This window comes from Coloeus monedula (assembly GCF_965178545.1).
Source record: "Coloeus monedula genome assembly, chromosome: W".
In the NCBI taxonomy this organism is placed as follows: domain Eukaryota; kingdom Metazoa; phylum Chordata; class Aves; order Passeriformes; family Corvidae; genus Coloeus; species Coloeus monedula.
In genome coordinates this window covers 12,738,521-12,744,520 of record NC_138821.1, presented here as the reverse complement: position 1 = coordinate 12,744,520, position 6,000 = coordinate 12,738,521, and positions in this window count along the sequence as shown.

The following is a 6,000-nucleotide window of genomic DNA, read 5'->3' as shown; positions in this document are numbered from 1 at the left end:
CTCGGCCTTGCAGCTTTACAGCTGGACTGTTGAATTTTTCTTATCGCAGTGGAGAGGGGGGAGAGCCGAGCCGCTCTGGCTGCCCACGGCAAGGCAGTGGGGGGGGTTCCACGGCTGGAACAGGTCCATGGCTTCAGGATGGCTGTGGCCCGGCCCGGCCCGGCCCAAGCAGGGCCGGGCCGGGCCCACTGGCCCCCACACGGGGCCCGCAGCCACCTGTGCCAGCGCCGGAAACGAGAGAGAGCTTGGAGGGGGAGTTTGCCTATTCTTAAATGTGGATCACAGAGGTGTTCACAACTTTAAGTGGCTTAGAGAATTGTCCATATTCAAACTGGCCAGCTGATAGGTTCTATCAGTTCCCAGAGGAAACTGTAAGCACCCCTTAGCAAGGACGTCCCTTCCGGGACTATGCTTGCTAACCTATGACACCCTAATTGGGACCAAATTGAGGAAAGGGAGTTGGTACGATAAAGGCCATGGAAGAGTGTCTCCAGAAGAAGGGAAAACCAGAGGTGGGAGGTAAGACTGGATCGGGAACTACCTCTGGGAAAAACTCTTAGGGCACCGAGAAAACCCCTGTAGATCGAGAGGTGAGGAGGCCAGCCCGTACCAGACTCCCACTAGTACCAATGCTACTACTTACTTACTTCAAAGGAAGTGGAGGAAACACTTGTGAGAAGTGTTACTATCCCTTGTATAGAGGAGATACAGTAAGTGTATTAATCAGAGTACATGCAAACATGAATCCCAAATGTATCGATCATTCCCAGTTAACAACCTGTAAAGAAGATAATAAAATATATTGGCTAGCTAAAAAACATTGCAAACCCAAGCCAGAGGATGTCTGGAGAGTTCCCTATGAAAGAAAGATGGGTATGTTTTGAACAAGAAAGTGAAACCAACTTAGAGGATACATTCAAAGAGAAAGAAATGCAAGTGAAAAGACAAAAAGATAAAGAGGCACCAGTGTCAACCAAGGCATCACATTTTTGTGGTTCTGATGTACCAGGCCAACAAATCCACACAGTCCAAAAAAAACACAGTTTTCCCTGGCCTCTACCTGGCTAGAGGCAGGGCCCCTCTATGCCTGGTTATCCTTCTTTCCCTGGGCCTGCATCTCAGAGGTTCCTTCATGGGAATTGGACATGCCATCATCTTTTCCATCATTTCTGGTGGTTTGGCTACAGGCAACTGGAGCTACTTCCTTTTTGGTAGAACTTCTTTTCTGAGACTTGCGCTCCTTCAATTCACGCACTCGTGCTGCCAGAGCAGAGGTCCACCCCACCTCTTCGTGTCTTCCTCACTGTCACACAAAAATTTCCACAGCTCACTTCGTGGGATGTTCCTTCTCTCTGGGGAACGTCCGCGGAGAAGGCACTCTTTAATCTCCTGGAGAATCTTCTCCATCTTATCTTCCATTCTCTGCACATGTGTTTGCACAGCTGCGATTCTTGCATGTGTTGGGCCATGCACAGAGTCTGCATATGCTCGGAGCTTCACTGCCATATCCCGCACAGTCTCATTTGCACCGTAGTCTGGTTTCATTATTGCTAAAGCAGAAGCGTATTCTGGTGGCCCAAGTCATATGAGTTTTCGCCACATGTATGGAATAACTCTGGCCCGGTCTGGACTCCTCAATCCTGGGTCATCTGTGAAGACAATCTCTACCACCCCTAGTTCTCTCAGGCACTGGATCCCTTGTTCTATGGTCTTCCACTGGGTTTGCTGCATGTAGAGATCATCTCCGCACATATATCTTTCGCCCATGCCTGTCAAGACCCGTCTCCAGACACTAGTAGAGTCAGCCTCCCTTATCATCGCTTGGTCGATCACTGGATCACGTGACAGGGATCCCAAATGCCTCGCTTCAGCACCATCCAGCATCACATCATCACCTGCCGCATCCCAAATGCGGACCATCCAACTTATTATGGATTCATCGGACCGTCGGGTGTAATCCTTTCTTAGGCTGTGAAGGTCCTTTATGGACATGGACTCAGTAATGGTTTCTGTGCCTGAGTCCGTTGGTGGTTTTGAGGTTCCTTTCCCTGCATCTTTTGAGGTTCATTCCCCTGTATTATCCTCATCTTTCACTGGATGATCAGTTTTGGTTGTGTATTTTTTTCTCGTGACAGGAGCCACTGTCAGTGGCTTAGACTCTCCATCTGGTTTGGGCTTGCTGTCTGGTGTGGCTGCAGTCTGAGTGACTGGGGTGTCTGCAGGCTTTACTGATTTATCTTCCTGCCCCTCTACCTTTACCTGCTGCAGTGTGCAATAGGCATATGCCAAAGCCCAATATATTGCAAAGATCTTTTTCTCAGAATTTTCATTGTATTTCTCTTTCAGATATTTTCCCACCTCAGCTGGTTTCTGAATTTGTTCAGATGGGAAATCCCAAACTATCGGGTCAGCAAATTTCTTCAGGATTTGGCCAATGTCCTCCCATTCCCCACACCGCTCAGGATTTTCCACCTCTGGGTCAGGTGTCTCCTCAGTCACCCTGGAAATCTGAGCTCTCATTCTAGACAAGCTGCGAACCACATAGAGGAAGTTTACCAGATAAAATACCAGAAATGCCAGGAGGGTGGTCTCTTTAACATCCAGGGGAAACTGAACACTCTTAAAAGATAACCTATCAAATTTAAAGAGAAGGGAAACCCCGTCTCCTCCTCTTTTCACAATCTGGGTGCAATTACTAATAAATTCCCAAAACAGGCTACTGAAGCTAGGACTGGGGTTAGGACAGAGAAACCATTTATCACACACACTTTGAACAACTGCCTGTACCTCTGTTAACTTCTTATAAATCATTATCACCGAGCACAGCAAGATAGAAATCCTGATTTGTCTCCCTTCTCTGTAAAATTTACATATCAGGGACAAGATTGGAGCAAGTTGTGGATAGGCAAATAACCCTAGGGACCAAAAAAACACTAGTACCTCAATGAAGCCTAAGGACCAGAAAGACATGAGTACATCAAGCCAGAGAGACATTATGAACTCAACCAGCATGGTGACTACTTTACCCCAACACAGAATAAGTAAATTCAAACCAAAATGTAATTAGCACAGGTTTTTTCACTTTCCTTCGAGCCACACATTGGGCGCCACTAAATTTGTTCCGGTTTGGCTAAATTTAGAAATATATCCTCTGAGAGAAGGCACAACCACCCCTCCCCCACCAGGTTCGGGAAAAATAAATTTTCCTCAAAGGAAAGTGAAGGAGATAAAACTATTTATTTAACAAACACACGGGAAAGGGAAATAATGCTAAGTAATAAAATCTCTCGCTGTGGAGGAAAAACCTGGGAAAGTGTTAGAGTCCTCCCTTTGGTCTCCTCGGAGCTGGGGCTTGGACCAGGGCCAGGCCCTCTGTGCCCGGTGGAAAGTCCTCCCGATGTGCTCTGATGTTAAAGCAATCAAGCAGTCCAGTAGAAAAGGGGGAAAAGCTGAAATTCCAGGGAAGGAATAATTCAACTCTCAGTCTCTCTCCGGAGAACAAAGCAGCTGAACCACTGGCCAAAAAAACCAAAACAGAACAAAACAAAATCTTCCTGGGCTCAGCGAGCCAGGTGCTTCCTCCCTCCCCTGCCGCAGCTGGGAAACAAATTGCTATCTGTGTGTGACCTTGAACAAGCTGCAAACTGCTTTGAAAAAGTTTTGCTCAGTTTTTTCCTTCCCCCTCTCAGGTTCAGTTTAGAGGCATAGAAAGGCACAGAAATTAATTTCTGTGCATATGCAGCGATATGGGATACACATCATAAGGTCACCCCAAGACAGAATCCCTTCATAATTTACTGCTTCCCTTAAAGGTGCTTGTACATGTCTTTTAGTTCGCCCCCAGGTCCTTAATGTTATAGGACCCTGTGGGGAGGGTGGTTCATCCTCTTCGCTGTCACTACTTGGTAAAGGTGGGTACAGGTTAGTTGTTATCGATTTCCCAGAGGGAGATGAAATAGAAAGTGGAGCGGGGTTCGGGGATGGAGATGATGGTAACTGATTCTGTATCATTTGCTACCCCTCCTCCATCTCCCTTTTTAGGGGGTGACTTAAGTAGATCTGCCAGTTCTTGTTCTTGGGCTTCTAGCTGATATACCTTGTCAGGAGAGGTACATCTCTGGTTTACTGAACATGCACTGCAACATCGCTTAGGTTTTTCATTATTAACTTTGTTATCCTTTTCAAAAGCCAATACCAAGGGATCAGAGGGTGGTCTGATCCCACACTCTTTTTATCACTCAGGTTGATTTCGAAGAGTGAAAAATAATTCAGCATAAACAATCTCTTGCCATTTTTGCTCACGTCTAAGAAAAGCATTAGTTGCAGTAATGTTTCATAATCCAGTGTACCAGAAGGCAGCCACTTCGCACCCCTTTCCAGTTTATAAAGCGGCCACCATTGGGTGCATAACTTAATAAGCTCTCTTGGTCTCTGCACCACTATGATTCACCATCTTTTTTCCAGTGTGTCAAAACACATCCCAGGGGGCTACTCTTAGGAGCCTCTTTGCTTTCGTTTGCCCCCATTTTAAAGTTCACAAAAAGCTTGTTAATAAAATTCACGACACACACACTCCACCACTCAAAAAACCAAAACCCCCTTCTTTTTATTCAAATCTAAAAAAAATTCACACAGCACATAAAACTCACACCACACATTCAAATGCTTAAAACAATTTACTCAAAGCACTTATACCAACAATTTTAAACTTATAAAACCCACCGCAAGCCTTTTGCAACCCTGAGCAAATATTCTGCTGGGGTTTCGCAAGGCTCCGCTAAAATCTGCCGAGCTGGCGAGTTACAGCTTGTGCTTCCGCCTCACTCACTCTGCCGAGGGGGGGGGGGGGGTTGGGGGGTTTAGCCCCTGCCGCTTCCACGCTACGCCGCTCTGCCTCGCTGCTAAGGTTAAAATTATTAGCCCTTCGTCTGGATGTTACCCCGCACAAAACTACCAAATTTAAACTCACTTACAATCAAACTTTTCAAGATATACTAAAGGCTTACAAAACAAAAATCCAAGGCTACAAACTCCAATCACTCCGCTGGTCGCCAAGGTGACGCCGAGCGTAACTTCAAACTAGCTCCGCTCGCTCCTTTAAGCGCAAATTCAACAACTTTCAAACACACAATTACCACTCTTCATTAATGTCTTAATCAAATTTCACCGTCACCCTTCACACAACTCAAAACTCACACACACTACTTGGTGCCTTTCTTATAACTCATACACAAAGATCAAATTCCTCTGCTCTCTCAAACACAAAAATCCTTCCGCCAACTCCACTAAACGCAAACTCTTACAACCTTTTCACACGAATACGTAGCTAATCCGCTTCAAATACACACGAATCAAAGTACCAACTAACTAAACACATACACACAACGCACTGCTAATTCATAATCTCAACACGCTCTTTGGCATAACCCAGCCACCGTACCCCTGTCACGCTTGCTCAGCCCAGGGGGTCCGTATTCTTTGATCCAAAGAGGCCCCTGCAGACCTGCGGCGCGTCCCTAACGCATGCGCACAGCACTCAAAATAAAGTTAGTCTCTCTCTCTCTGTTCACCACTCATATCCCAAACTACAAGCCAATGCTGATTCTAAGCCACCGACTGGACCGGAGCCGGCGGCACTCCCGCCGCTACCGCCCGTACTCCTCCGGTGTGCAACCGCGCGGTCCTCGCTCCCCTCTACGGGAACGAACCAAGCCGGAGTTCTTGCAGCCACTCGAACTCCGCAGCCACGCGCGCCGCACCACCACCCACGCTGCGCGCCCCGCTCTCCTCCACGAGAGACCAAGGCAGCGCCTCTGTGCCTCCCCTCCCCGGGAAACAGAGGCAGCTCTGCTCCCCTCACGGGAGACAGACCCTTTCCGCGGACACTTACAACCAAACTTTCCCAGGCTTCCGCTTCGCACAGGGCATCCCGCTGTGTCTTACAAGCTGCCTTCCTTAGGGTACCCTTCAATTTTATAAAACATACCTCTTTGTCCGTGG